The sequence below is a fragment of the Rattus rattus genome, chromosome 3 (genome assembly GCF_011064425.1).
Source record: "Rattus rattus isolate New Zealand chromosome 3, Rrattus_CSIRO_v1, whole genome shotgun sequence".
NCBI classification, from domain to species: domain Eukaryota; kingdom Metazoa; phylum Chordata; class Mammalia; order Rodentia; family Muridae; genus Rattus; species Rattus rattus.
The window spans coordinates 43,612,232-43,627,205 of NC_046156.1; the positions used below are offsets into that span (position 1 = coordinate 43,612,232).

Below are 14,974 nucleotides of genomic sequence, written 5' to 3' on the forward strand. Positions count from 1 at the left end.
TTGCAACAATGTCAACCAACCAGAGCACCCAGGGACTAAACCACTACCCAAAGGCTATACCTGGACTGACCCATGGTTCCAGCTGCATATGTAGCAGAGGATGGTCTTGTTGGGGCACCAATGGAAGGAGAAGCCCTTGGTCCTGTCAAGGCTGGACGCCCCCCCAGTGTGAGGAAATGTTGGGGGCGGCAAAAGGGAGGGTGGTTGGGGAGAGGAACACTTATAGAAGAAGGGGAGGTGGAGGGGATAGGGGGCTTATGTCCAGGAAACCGGGAAAGGGAATAACATTTGAAATGTAAATTAAAAAATATCCAATAAAAAATAAAGAGAATAAGGAGGAGAGGCAAGAACGCTAGCAGCTATTTCCCACTAGTCTGCCTCTCTGGTTTCCTAAATATGGCTTTGGGCGAAGGGACGATGGCATCAACAGCCTGCACACTATCACTCCACACTCTCCCATGTCTCAGGGTCAGAAGGTTCCAGGATTAACAATTTGGCAAAAAGCCACACTGAAGGGAACTGCCAGGGCTTACACCTCAAGTCTGGAACACTCGTAGCTTCAGCTAATTATTCTCACATTGTTCTCTCAGGTGAAGTATAACACTGTTACTTAAGAATCACAGCTTTAAAATTGATTATTCTTGTACAGATTAAGGAGGATTTAAGGAACCTCTGTGGAAAGAGAAGTTTTACTAGATTGTTCCATAAAATGGCTGCATGTAAGCAACTGGACTAATGCATTTATCTGTTCAAAACCTTTCAAACAAACAGCTCCGTAATTTCAATGCTATAGACACAGAAAATGATTCTCATGTCTACCAATCAGGTCCAACCTTTTAAATAAAAACTATAGGTCAGACAGTGGACTTTGCTAGGAAAGTTAGTAAGGGAGAGCTGGTCTGAGTTCCCAGAATCTCAGGCCCACACCTGAGACAGTAGGTGGCTTCCTGCTTCCTGCGAGATTCCTGGCCTAGAACACATCTCCACACTTCCCACATAAGGAAGCCTGACCTGTGGTCATGTAGGCCCAGACCAGAGTTCTCCATCCTGGTGAGGAAACTAAAGGCCCTGAGGATTTAGCTAATAAACTTCCTTTCCCAGACATTCCTCCCTGCAAAAGGTATTCAATCTTTGGGCCACTCTGAGAAGTGGGTTTGGTATGTTACGGATCCATTTCCTGTGATGAACAACCAATAAACAGTCTGGAACCAAGGACTGTCTCTTCCATCTACCAACACCACGGGGAGCATGGAGCAGGCCTTCGCCTGCAGAGCTGCTACCTGAATCTCCCTTAGAAACAACCCCCCCCATCCGCCATCCCCCCCGCCCCTCCCCCCGCCCCGTGCTCCCAAACAACTACCACTGCCTTCACTGATGAGCTAAACTAGAGCTCCCAGCCCTGAGCTCAGGCTAGACTCTGTCCTCAACCTAAGGTCACTAATGTCCTGGCCTTGTTGTAGGCCGGGAACCCCCAACACTTTGTTCTCAACTTCTCTGTGAAGTTTTATAGCGGCCACTAGATGACTGGAAGCTAAGGAATATCAGTTTCGTCTCCCCATCTCAGACTGTGTTTTCCCACCCCCCAGAGCAGTGCCTGAGCACTTCCCCAAGGGACAGTAGCAGCTTTGGGGAAATGGAGTCAGGCTCCCCATGTTTCACTTCTCCAGTGGCTGTGCATGGTCCCACGACTATATTTAGTGTGTGTGTGTGTGTGTGTGTGTGTGTGTGTGTGTGTGTGTGTGTGTGTGAGCGTGCACGCATGCGCACATGTGAAGGTCAGAAAATACTTAAATCTTAGGGATTATTCTCTGTTTCCTTGTGGGATCTAGGAATGGAAGTCAGATTGTCAGGCCTGCATGCAGGCACCTTTGTCTGCTGAGCCATCATACCCTTCTTCAGATTCACTGTTAATCTCCCCACACACACTTTTTTGTTTTTTGCTTGTGTGTGGTGTGAATACATATGTACACAACATGTGTACATATGTTCACATGTAGGGACGTGTGTGTGTGTGTGTGTGTGTGTGTGTGTGTGTGTGTGTGTGTGTGTGTGTGTGTGTAGTGTGCATGGAGGCCAATTTTTAATGTCAGTAACTTCCCAGATGATGTTCACTTTTTATATGGATGTACTCACAGTTCACCAATCTGGCTAGTCTAGCTAGCAAATCCAGTAACTCCTTCTCACTACCACAGACACTGGATTCAGGCAGGTAGTAAAGCCTTCAAGTGAATGCTGGGGACCCAAACTCTGATCCACTTACACAGCAAGAATTTTTAGCTACTGAGCTGTCTTTCTGGTATGTACCATGTCCCATTTACTTATTTATTTACGTTTGTTCCCTTTCCTCCTTTTTATTAACTCATACACAACTACTTGTCTTCTGGTTTGTTGAAGCAGTAAGTCAGACAACACTTGCCACAGTAATGCCTGTCAAAGTGGTTATCCATGAAAACTCCAGCACCACGTTCATCAGAAGGACATTCCCGACGAAGTCGGCTGATTTTGCCATTTTCACCCACCTTATAGTATTTCAGCACAGCCAGCTTAATCTTCTTCCTCCTATGCTTACTGTTGGGTGTGGTGTAAGACTTCTTCCTTTTCTTAGCACAAGATGAAGGATGGACTCCTTTTGAATGCTGTAGTCAAAGTACGGCCATCTTCCAGCTGCTTACCAGCAAAGATCGACCTCTGACCTCTGCTGATCAGGAGGAATTCCTTCCTCATCCTGGATCTTGGCCTTTACATTTTCTATAGTGTCCATAGTGTCCGAGGGCTCAACACTAAGCATGATGGTCTTCCCTGTAATTGTCTTCACAAAAGATCTGCATTGTGGCTATGGCTTCAGTCATGATAGCAGACAGGAAAGGCTACTTATTTACTTTTATCTATTTATTTATTTAGTCAGAATCTTGTTGATATGTAGCTCAGGCTGACTTCAAATTTATGATCATCTACTTGCTCAGTCCCCGTCCTTACTGCTGAGATTATAGGTATAAGACCTCATACGTGACTTCTGGGTTCATTCTTATTGAGTGAGGTCTTTGTGAATTTTCTTTCTGCCATTCAAAGGAAATATGGACTTCTCTGGAATTTATCTAGTTAGCAGTAGTCCTGATTTCTCTAAATCAAGTAAATAAATGCTGTCTTAGAAAGTATTCCCAGAAAGAGTAAAGCAAAATGTGAAGCAAAGAAATTTTAGAAAATAGGTCTTTCTCCTTCCTGTCTTCTTTTTACAAAGTATATCCAGGCACAGAAGCTCAAGATAATAACAGCATAAACCAGTTTGCTACATTTTAATCAGCAAATGAAACCGAAGCCCAGCACAAGAGAGATGAGGAGGTGCTGAGTTTCCTGTTGTCAGTGTCCTGTTGCTTCAAGGTTGCCTTTGTTATAATGGGATCTCCAGCTGGCCAAACACAGTGGTAAAAAACTCTGGTATGCATCACAGATGTATTTTTATCTTTTATTTATTTTGAGTCAGGGTCCTACCATGTACCCCTAGATGTCCTATAACTTGCTATGTAAGACCAGGCTGGTCTCAAATTCACAGAGATCTTTCTGCCTCTGTTTCCCAAGTACTAAAGTTAAGGACATTGAGCCAGCATGTCTGGTAACAACACACATTTTTAATGGATCTAACTTTTTAAAAGGACTAATAGTTAATGTTTATTGAGAAATCAATACATAACTATTCTAGAGTAAAAGCTTTGAAAGAATTATTTTCATTAGTAATCATAACAGCTCAATTTAACATTACTATTGACCAATAAGAAACTGCATGAGCATGTACACAATTTTCTGAAAGTCATTACAAAATGGAGCTGTGATTACCAATACTTAGTCTGGCTCAAGATCCTGCGCTGTTGTTCTATGCACTGTTTCACTTTTAATTTGTTTACAAGATATAGACTTCCATAAGCTTGGACACCTCTGATAGACAGATGGTCAGAAATCTAAAAAAAGTACACTTAACTTAGGCCTTCAGTTTGTTTCAGGAAAGAAGAAATCTTGGTGCTTTAGAATCTCATAATACTATGCTAAATCTCTGAGATGGGCTCACTGGGCATCTATCCCCTCGTGCTACATTTTGAAGCATATGGGTTGCTATGTTAAAACAGCCATCTGCCATCAAGAGCAAATTCTTGAGGAAATTGCTTTGGACCTAAAAGTATAGCACATGTTTGCTCTCAATGCTTATCATATGTTTACAATCTGGAAGCTTAAAAGAAAGAGGTTAAAAAGGGGGAGGGTGTATAAAAAGAAAAATGAAAAAGAGAAGCAAAGACAAACCAAAAGGAAAAATCCAACTAGTTAAAGAAATAAAAGGGATCACTTTAAAAGGGTCATATTGTCCTTTAACAGTGAGGGTAAGAGAGAATTAAAGCTGACCAAATAGAGTGAGTCACAAAATATTATGCTGGAAGATGGTGTTAATGTGTGCCCAGGTAAAATTGGTCATTTGAGGTAAAGGATAATTCAAATATTATGTATCTTATGTAGGCTTTCTATCATGGCCCCTTAATGATGTCCCAGCCCTAATCTCCAAAACCTGTGGATGTGTTACCTTACATGGTGAACGGGACTTGGAATTAGATGAAAGCTCTTGACTTAAAAAATCTCCTGCATCCCTGAAGTGGTTCTAGTGGGATCACAAGAGTTCTTATTAAAGGGAAATAGGAGGAACACAGTCAAAAATGAAGACAGGCTATCAGCAGCAAAGTACTAACTTTATGGATGGAGGAAGGGACCACATGAGTCAGGTGACCTCTGGCAGATGGAAAGTGTGAGAAAGTACATCATCTCCCCAATTCCCATAAAACAGCACAGACTACAGACACTGAGCATAGTCCTATAAAACTCATTTCTGGGTTCTTATGTGAATATCTCTAAGAAATTTTTTTTGTGTTTTAAGACACTGAGTTTGTGGTAATTTAATAGCCACAATAGAAAACTACAGAGTATTCCAAAACTTTGTAATAGAAACATACACATTCCTTATCCTCTTGTCCTTCATCTTTAGATCTAGTCCATGCCCCAAATCCATCTGTTTCCTCTGACTGTATCTCCTTCCCATGCTGCTTCTTCTCCTCCACATCCCTTGATCACCTTCTGACTGTATTCTCTAGGTTATTATCTCTATTCCCTGTAGTCTAACTGCAGAATGCACCTCCTCTGCCAGGGCACTGCTAAGTGTCTGTGTAAGGAAGTTGGTTGGGTGTATACTACTTAAAGAAGAAGGCCCAACTCTTCACAATGACATCCAGGACGAGCTGTTCTTCCGTTCTCTGCATCTTTGTGCACTGTGACCCAAAACACAGCATTCAGCCTTCCCCTGGGCCTTGACTCCTGCCCGGGATACTTTTCTCCCTCTGGTTCAGCTCAACTCATCACACGGGATCAATGCAACTCAGGTTCAAAGTTAGCCTTCCCTAAATATTGACTGCCTCTGGCTTCTTGGTATGTTAACTGTTGTAGCTGTTTGCATCCGTCAAGGCCAATGCCAGATGGTCTTTGTCTAGAAAACTTCCTCCACTCTTTCAGCTAGAAGTTAGTACTCTCATCTTGAAACACACTTATTTATAAAATTATTAAAACACCCTTCACATTCTTTCTTGTCACAATTGCTCCCGTGCGCACACATTTTCATTAAATAAGCAATTAAAAACAGAGAAACTCTTGCACACCATTATTATCCAACTCTCCACAGCCTAGTGTATACACTGTTTGATAAATTATAGGGTTATTAAACTACTCAATTGCATGTGTTTGGAAAGATAGCAACCTATCTGCCATTCCTCTTCTTCCAGCTCAAGTTCTTGGTATAATGGAAGCTCCTAATGACCAGGGGAAACTGAGCTCAGTGAGTCTTGCCGCCAGGGAGAACAACTGGTGGTTTCCTCTCCACAGACAGAGCAAAAACACCAGTTGCTATAAACCCTAAAAGCCAAAGTGACAATAGTTTTACAGGACTGAGTCTTTTGAGGGGAAAGAGTGGAACAGATTCCCAAACTGTTATCATGTACAATCCAGAAAATCTGTGTGGTGCTGGGTCGTTAGCCCCTGTGGTAGAATTGCATCTATTTTCAATCTTCTGTGAACCTGCCAACACATAGAAGGCTACATCAGTCAGATCCGAGCATCAATAATTTAGTGGGAGAAACCAAAGTGGGTTTCTTTTAGGGAGAGGGAGGGAAGAAGGAAGGATAACTCGATATCAAGAAGTCTGTTAACATAATCGATAGCAATCACTTTGAAGGGAAAATATCAATTAGATTGTTATTAACTGTGGCTCCAAATGAGATAAGAATGAAAAGAAACTGGGGATGGAAAGCTGACTCGGGAGTTAGGAGTACATACTGCTTTTGCAAAGGACCCAAGTTCAGTTCCCCACACACCCAAGTTGGACTCACAACTGCTTGTAACTCCAGCTCCAGGGGGATCTGATACTGTTGGCTTCTAATGATATCTGCATTCACTACACACAACCACACACACACACACACAGAGACATAAATACACACATACACACACAGACATAAACATACACATACACCGACACATACATACACATACACATACATACACACATGCATGTACACTTGCACACACACACACAAAACACATGTGCAATTAAATTGTTTAAAAGAATGAAAAGAAATGAATTATAATAAAATTGCCTAAATCCAATAAAATATCCATTAGATTGTATGATAAAATATGAAGGTACCTTTACACACTACCATCAGTACTTGTGAATGTGCCTTAGAACTACTAGAGAATGCGAGTTGACACGAATGTAAAATAATTGGTTTGAAAACAATCGAATTCTTCTTTTGCAAATGACTGAAAACCTAGAATACCAGACCAATTTTGGCAAAATAGAAGTGATGTGAGATAGTTGGCTAGAAGACAGGGTGCCAAGGACCAATGCTAAATATTATTATTTATGCTAAATAGTAAAACTTTGAAGGAGAAAACTCAGCCCTCTCCCAGTTCCAAGACTTCAAAACATCTAGGAAGAACTTTACCAATAAAGATTATAAAGAAAACTATAAAATTTTATTTAAAGTTATAAAATGAAATATAGATGGAGAAAATCCAACGATAAAAAAGCAACTGACTTACTTGGAAAGAATAATTGGAGTGTTAGGCCCAAGAGAAAGTAAATATTAATGATGCACAAAAACCTTATAAACTGGTGAGTTACTGAACAGGAAGTTGAGCAGGGTACATGGAAAGTCATAGAAAGCAGAAGTCACAAAGCGACACTGCCTGGATGTTCAGAAGCCAGAGGCTGGATAGCCCGAGAGACCCAGGATAGAACCAAACTTGACTGGAAAAAAGAAGTCAATGAAACGATTCCTATTGGTGCCTAGCCCAGTTGACACCAGAGAGGCTTCCTCCCACAGCTGATGGGATCACAAGCAGAGACCCACAGGCAGATATGGGTGGAGCTCAGGGAACCCCACAGATGAGAGGGAGGAAGGATTATAGGACCCACAGGGGTCAAGGACACCAGGAGAACACGGCCCATGGTTCCTAGGAGCTCATAGGGAATGAGAAGCAGTCATGAAGCCTGCGTGGGTTTGTGCTAGGTCCTCAGCCTATGCTATGACTGAGTGTCATGGTGTTCTTGTGGGATTCCTAACAGTGGGAGTAGAGGCTGACTCGGACTCTTTTGCCTGCCCTAGGGACCCCTTTCTCTCTACTGGATTGACTTTTCCAGCCTAGACAGGAGGATTTGTACAGTTGTACAACAAGTCAGTGTAACTAGTTACACTGTGTTCAGTTGCTATCCCTAGGAGAGCTGCTTTCTTTCTGAAGGGAAATGAGAAGTAGATCTGGAGGAGAAGGGAGGTGTGGGGGAAGGGGAGGCAGGGATTTGGGGAGGAGTGGAGGGAAAGGGAGGGAGGTGTGGGGGCAGGATGTGACTGGGAGGAGTGGAGGGGGGGACAACTGCAGCCAGGATGTGTTGTATGAGAGAAGAATGAAAAGTAAAACATAAACAGGCCTCCAAGGATAAATTTTAGATTTTTCTAATGACTGGTATTGATCACCATACCATATGTTCATTGGTTATTCATACACCTTCTTCCATAAAGTATCTATTGAAAAAACAAAGATTTCAAAGGTACAAAAGAACACACAAACTCAGGATAGTATAAACATGTAGTAATGAGGTTTTATTCAGAAAACAGATGCCTATTAAATATTAGCACTAGACACAAAATACTGGTGAAGAGCTCTTAGATAAGAAGTCTTATCACGAGAGAGAGGGGGCGGGGTTCTACTGTGTTTGGGGCCAGGCACCTAGCAACAGTGATTAGCAAAGTGGAAATAATCTCCTTCTGGGTATTCTCTACCATTGAAAACATGGATCGGGGGTGTGTGGGGTGTAACTGTTAGGATCTGCATCAGTAGCCGTGCTAGGAGAAGTGAGTATGTTTTTAAATAATAAGTTGTATTTATTATTGTTCTCTGTGTGTGCCTGATGTGTGTGTGTGTGTGTGTGTGTGTGTGTGTGTGTGTGTGTGTGTGTGTGTGTGTGTTGGGGGTGGGGATTCTTATGAGGAGGTCAGACAGAGGACAATGCTATGGAGTTTCTTTTCCCTTCTTACCTAATGTTGGTGCCAGGAATTGAACTCAGGTCTCCAGGCCTGCATGGCTAGTGTCTTTTCCGCCTGAGTTCTCTCTCCTGCATTCAGACGGTCTCTGCTGAATTTCTCATAAGGGTCATGTTCTGCACCTGATACCCAGAAGTATGATTAAGAGCTCCCACTTTACAAAGGCTTTGCTTATAGCTGAGGAGAGACTGCACAGGGACGCAGCAGCAAGGAGAAGATATTTCGGCTCCTGCAAATGAAAGCAAGGAATGGTGGGTAAGGTAGAGCTCGTACTTGGGTAGGGGGAGGGCAGTGTGCCACCAGAGAGGACAGTTATATCCTGATTACTGAAGAGAATTACTAATCCTGACAAACTTTATCGGGGAGCTTCACGTGGGCCCTGGTTAAGACGCTAATGTGTCTAAACAAAGCTGCTGTGGCAAGAAACCCCACAATTTTCAAGGGGCTGTGGAAGAAAGCCAAATTAAACTCATTTTCCACTTCCCATGAAGTCTCAAAGTAAGGGAAATGGGACGGTCGCAGCGAAAGCAGAATGTTTTCTGCAGATGTACAACAGTCATCAGGGCTGATTAAGTGACTCCGCAGTGTGTCCTGTCTGGGTGAAAGGGTCAGGCACATAGAGGGCATTTCCTAGGTAAACGGGAATAGACAGGCACACAGAAGTAAGCCAGGAAGCTGTATGTGCCTGGGAGCTGACACTGAAAAGTCAGTTAGCATGGGATTACTGCTTCCCTCTGAGCAATGTCTTGCCCACTGGCATTCAGGTGGTCTGGGAACAAGAGAGAAAGAAGAGAGCTGTGATTGTCAGAGAGAAAAGACATGCTCACTCCCCAAATGTCCACAAAGCATCTGCTGTCCACAGGGCAGCAAGAGATGAATCCGAATAGAAACTACTGGAATCTGCTAATCTTGTGGTGAGCATGCCTTGTCCCCCTTCTACCCCAACTGCAGTGCTATGGTCTAGAACTGTAATGAGCCTGAAGCCAGGAACAGGTAATCCATTAATCCCTGAACTAGATGGTTATAGGAGATCTCAACCTGCACCATGAAAAGGGAAGGAAAAAGACAATCATAAATCATACAAGCATTATGCTGGTCCAAATTTGTCAGAACATAATGGGAACACTGTGTTGAAAGTGTGCACAGCAGCCATTGTACTCAGGGCATTCATTAAATGTTGCTAAATTGGAGGAAGTCAATCAGGCTAAGACAGTGATTAGAGGAGCTGAGCTGCTGAACAGAGAAGAGCTGGGGTTACGGAATACGCCTCCAAATATATTTTATTAAAATAGGGAATCATAGAGCGTGCCGAGATAGACGGTGAACTACAGGATTTCTCTTAAACGTGAGATTGTGGGAAATTGTAGAGCGATTTTTAGATGGGCTAACTTGGGAAGGCTTGGGGCCCATTCCTCTGATAGCAAAGACCAAGACCAGAGTCGACCCCTAAATCGATGGAGCCTGTGCCAGCATGGCTTCCTGTAGTAGCAATTCTGAAGGAGGGCATCCAGGGGACAAGCCCAGGGGCTAGTCACAAACAGGAAGGTTGGACCAATGCCCCTGTGATGGGGCAGCAGCACTCCAGTACTGATAGTAATAATAATTAAAAATGATATTAACAATATTAATAAATAATGCAAAAGTAACTGGAGAGGCCAAACTGTCAGGATGCTATAACCAGGGTTATAAAAAAAAGTAAAGATTGAAACTGATATTTTAGGTGGGTGGCAATGACTAAGTTCAAGTCAGGTTAGAAGAAAGTTTACATCATGTCAGAGTGTGTGACCACCATATGAAAGATGATTTCTGCTCAGCACACTCAGTAAACATGTGCTATTTTACTTCTATTTTTTTTTCTAATTAAAGGAGACAAAACCCAAGATTTTCAACAACTAGGAAATGGCAGTCTGGTCTCATTTCTGTTACTTCTATAAACCACCTGAACAAGAAGCAACTTCGAGGAGAGGCCTGTACCACCGTATGCTTCTTGGCCACAAGTCCATCGCTGTGAGGAATTCACAGTGACAGGAGCTAGAAGCAGCTGCTCACATCAGAGCCACAGTCAAGAGAAATAAACTGAATGCCATTTGTTTGACAGCTTGGCCTCCTGACTTGTGTATAGTTCAGGACACACACACCCTCCCCAGAAAAATGCCTTCCACAGTGGGCCAGGTCCTCCAGGATCTGAATTAATTAGTGAAACCCCACAGATAACGCTTACAGACCCGAAGTCATATGAACATTGCTCTATGGGTATAGAAAATTCTCTCGAAGCATTTGAACTGGGGGTGTTCGTGGAGCAGTACTCATGTAATATTTGTAAAGAAGATATTCGTGGGATAAGAGACTGGGCCAGCAGAAATGGTTTCTCACATAAAGAAAGAAAGAAGTAACTGGAGTGGTACATGCCTGTAATGTCAGCATAGGCTGAGGCAGGAGAAGACCGAGCCTAAGGCCAGTTGGAGATATAAAGAGAGTTCTAGGTCAGACTAGGGTACGTAGTGAAGTTCTGTCTCAAGGGAGACTAAGAAGTAGTACCATTGGCTTTTGTTGGAGTTGAGAGAAGCAGGGAGCATAAGAAAAAAAAAAAAACCAAGAGGGCTAATCTAAGCACACATTGCCAAATTGACGCCATGAAAAACTACGCCTTCATTCACACCTTTATCCTGGTTTATCCGGCGACAGAGCAGGTTGAGAGCAACAACAAACACACCCTCAAAAGGGAATCTTAGGAAACCAGAATAATGCCTTCTTTCATCAGTGGGCTAGGTCCTGAGGGATCTAGGAGTAGGGAATTAACTACTAAAGTGATAAACAACTTCCCCAAAGTGGCTGGGTATAAAATTAACTCAAATAAAGACCCGAAGGTGAAATTATGAAAGCGTCATAATGACCCTCTATGGGTGACTTTAACCAAGCAAGTAAAAATTTTCTCTCTGAAGAAAGAAATTTGAACTCAGAAGGGGTGCTCATGGGGCAGGATTAATATAGTAAAAATGGCCATTTTACCAAAAGCGATCTACAGATTCAATGCAATGCCCATCAAAATACCAATCCAATTCTTCAAAGAGTTAGACAGAACAATTTGCAAATTCATCTGGAATAACAAAAACCAGGATAGCTAAAACTGGGCCAATAAAAAAGGAAATGGTTTGAACTCAATAGTGATAAAAAAAAAAAAAAAAAAAAAAAAAAAAAAACTGCATAAAGATAGACCAATGGAAAGAATTGAAAATGAAGTACACTTGATTTTTTTTGACAAAGGTGGTACAATGGCCTGTAATTTTCAGCAAATGGTGCTGAGGCATGTAGAAGAATGAAGATCGATCCATGCTTATCAGCCTAAGGCCAGTTGGACAGATCAAATAAAGAGAGTTCTAGGTAACAAAACACCAATGGACTAGATCAAGAATCACAAATGGGATCTCATAAAACTACAAAGCTTCTGTAAGGCAAAGGACACTGTGGTTCTGTCTCAGATTGGGGATCTTTTACCAATCCTACAACAGATAGAGCCTTATATCCCAAAAAAGAACTCAAAAGTTGACGCAGGGGAGACAAATAACCCTATTTGGGGTTCAGAGCTAAACAAAGAATTCACAGCTGAGGAATGCGAAGGGAGCATAAAAGAAAATGTTCAACATCTTTAGTCATCAGGGAAATGCAAAAAAAAAAAACCACCAGAGGGCTAATCAAAACTCAGGTGACACAAATTGCGAGGATCTTGGAGAAAGAGGAACACTCCTCCATTGTTGGTGGGGTTGCAGACTGGTAAACCATTCTGAAAAGTCTGGAGGTTCCTGGACATTGAACTGCCTGAGGATCATTGCCCCAACACACGTGCTCCCTTTATCCTGGTTTATCCAGAAGCTGGAAAGAACAGATGCCCTTCAACAGGTGGATACAGAAAATGTGGTACAACACAACAAACACTATCAAAAAAAGAGTTTAGAAATCTTGGAACTGGAAAAATCATCCTAGGACATACATGGTTGCACTCACTGATAAGTGGCTATTAGCCCAAATGGAATTACCCTTCCCTAGAACAAATGAAACTCAAGACGGATGATCAAAATGTTTTCATCTTCTTTAAAGGAACAAGAATAAGCTTGGAGGGAAGAGTTGGCATTTGAACACCCATTCAGAGCCTGGTGAGACAAGATGGATGGGAGTGCAGGACAGGAGCCGGATGTAGATCGGGACACAGCCAGAATACAGGCAGCAAACCACTGAACTGAGCGGGACCCCCGTTGAAGGAATCAGAAAAGAACTCTCAGGGACAGCCACTACCTAAAGACTATACATGGACTGACCCTGGACTCTGACCTCATAGGTAGTAATGCAATTCTGTAAGGGCACCACTGTGTCAGTGAATGACTGCGGGAGGCAGCAACATAAGGAAGGGGGGGGAAGGGGATGTTTGCCCGGAAACATAAGAAATCCTCAAGTTAATAAAAAAAAATAAATAAAAAATAAATTAATAAAAAAAAAAAGCCTCAAGTGCAAGCTCAGGGTCAGATGCTGGGAGGCAGCAACGTAAAGACTGAAGAGTGGCCACGTAGTCAGAATCAAGGCATATGGCTTCCAGATTTATATACTCACGTCAAGATCAGAGGATATGATGTGATCTTTTAAACACATGGTAGAAAGAACGGAATCTTGTAACCATTAGCAAAAATTTTGGAAAGACGGAGTTCAAAGTTGTAACATAATGAGGGATAATTTCAAACGTTTTGCTGGATCTCTTAATACAGCACAAGACTTCATCGACGTGATGGACAAGCCTATCGAGAGGCTGCATGGCGTTTAAGGCAGAGCGATCACAGCCGACGGTCAGAGGAGTACAATGGGAACAGTATCTGATTTCATGAGAACAGAAGTAGCCCCTGATACAGGCTTACCAAAAATATAAGCTGTTAGGAGAGTAATTCATTTCCTCTCGCATTTATCCAAGGAAATGCGACAAACCCAGCCTTTCCTTTAGGTCATTCAACAACCAGAAATTCCATAGAAATGGCTTGAGAGGTAAACTGGGTCCTGAAAGAGAATATGTTACTCCCAGTGAAGAGATGGAGAAAAACCTTCTAGTCAAGATTTCAAGTTAGAAGACACGAGTGAGTAGAGCCATCTCTTTGCTAGTAAGGTATTTACTGAAAATAGAACACAATTCTTTCTGCTAGATAGGAATACCTTGAGAGTCGAGATAACTAAACCCTGGGAAAGGCAGAGACAGACAATTGGGACTTTGAAACACACACACACACACACACACACACACACACACACACACACACAAATAATTTTATCTCGTCTCCTCTGTATAGACAAGTTTCTACTTTCAGATGAGAGTCTCCATGAGATGTAAGAGTAGGTCTAGTTTATGGAAGCTCTTAGCTTTCTGGCCTGGGAAGAAAGACATTCCTTTCCTTTTATGAAATCCTTAAGACAGGAAGATGGATATTCCAGGCTACTTCCTATACTATTCTCCTAAGTAGACTCTTCCCGTCTGAGACATGCCCATGCTGGGAAGGGTACCTGGCTCCAAGGAAATGATAACCTGGTGTCTCTTCATGTTTATACCGATGGCATAAACAAGTGATGAGTTTAATCTTAGAGGGGGCTGCAAGTGAACACTCTAGCTTTGTTCCCAGCACAGCGGAAAGCTACTCATGAGATCTCAGATGGGGCAGAGCAGAGACAGAAGGATGGATGTGAGGACATTAGAAAGTAGAATTAATGGAACCTGGTGATAGATTCAAAGTAGAAAACAAGGGAGGCGATAAGAGAAGTGGAAACAACATCTAAGGGCCCTAGCTCTGGAACTTGACAAGGGCAAATGGGAGATAATAAGAACCAAGTAGACAGAAGACATGGTCCAATGGCAGCACCTGGATTGTATGAACAAAGATGTTAGTTGCATAGATAAACACAGAGTCTGGAGTGAGGAGTTAAAAAACAGATGTGCTATAATCTGCAAAGCACAGGCAAAAATTCCTCTACCATTTACCTCAGTGAAACCGATCAAACAACAGACCTTTGACAGAGAAGAGGCCGCTGGCGAGCTTCGCCAAGCACCGTCATGACAGCTAGGTGCTGTGTAGTGATGGTTTCGGGAGTGAATGAGAGGCAGGTGGGGAAGGAGCGAGCGTGCATTAACTGCTGTGAAAGTGTGTTTATGAAAATATCATTTAAAGAGGTCAGAACCACCCAAAGAAAGGAAGGAGTCGTGAAGCTTAATTCTAGAAACATCTCAAAACAGTCATATAACTTCCTGTTATTACCACAGTGAGAGTCCCTCTTCACATCCTCACCAACACTTAATATTTCTGTACTCTTCAATTTAACCTCTT

At 42.5% G+C, this 14,974-nt stretch overlaps 1 pseudogene; it reads right to left on the reverse strand.

The window, feature by feature from the left end:
* Window positions 1-2,348: 2,348 nt before the first annotated feature.
* Window positions 2,349-14,705, reverse strand: LOC116895759 (annotated as a pseudogene).
* Window positions 14,706-14,974: the final 269 nt, after the last annotated feature.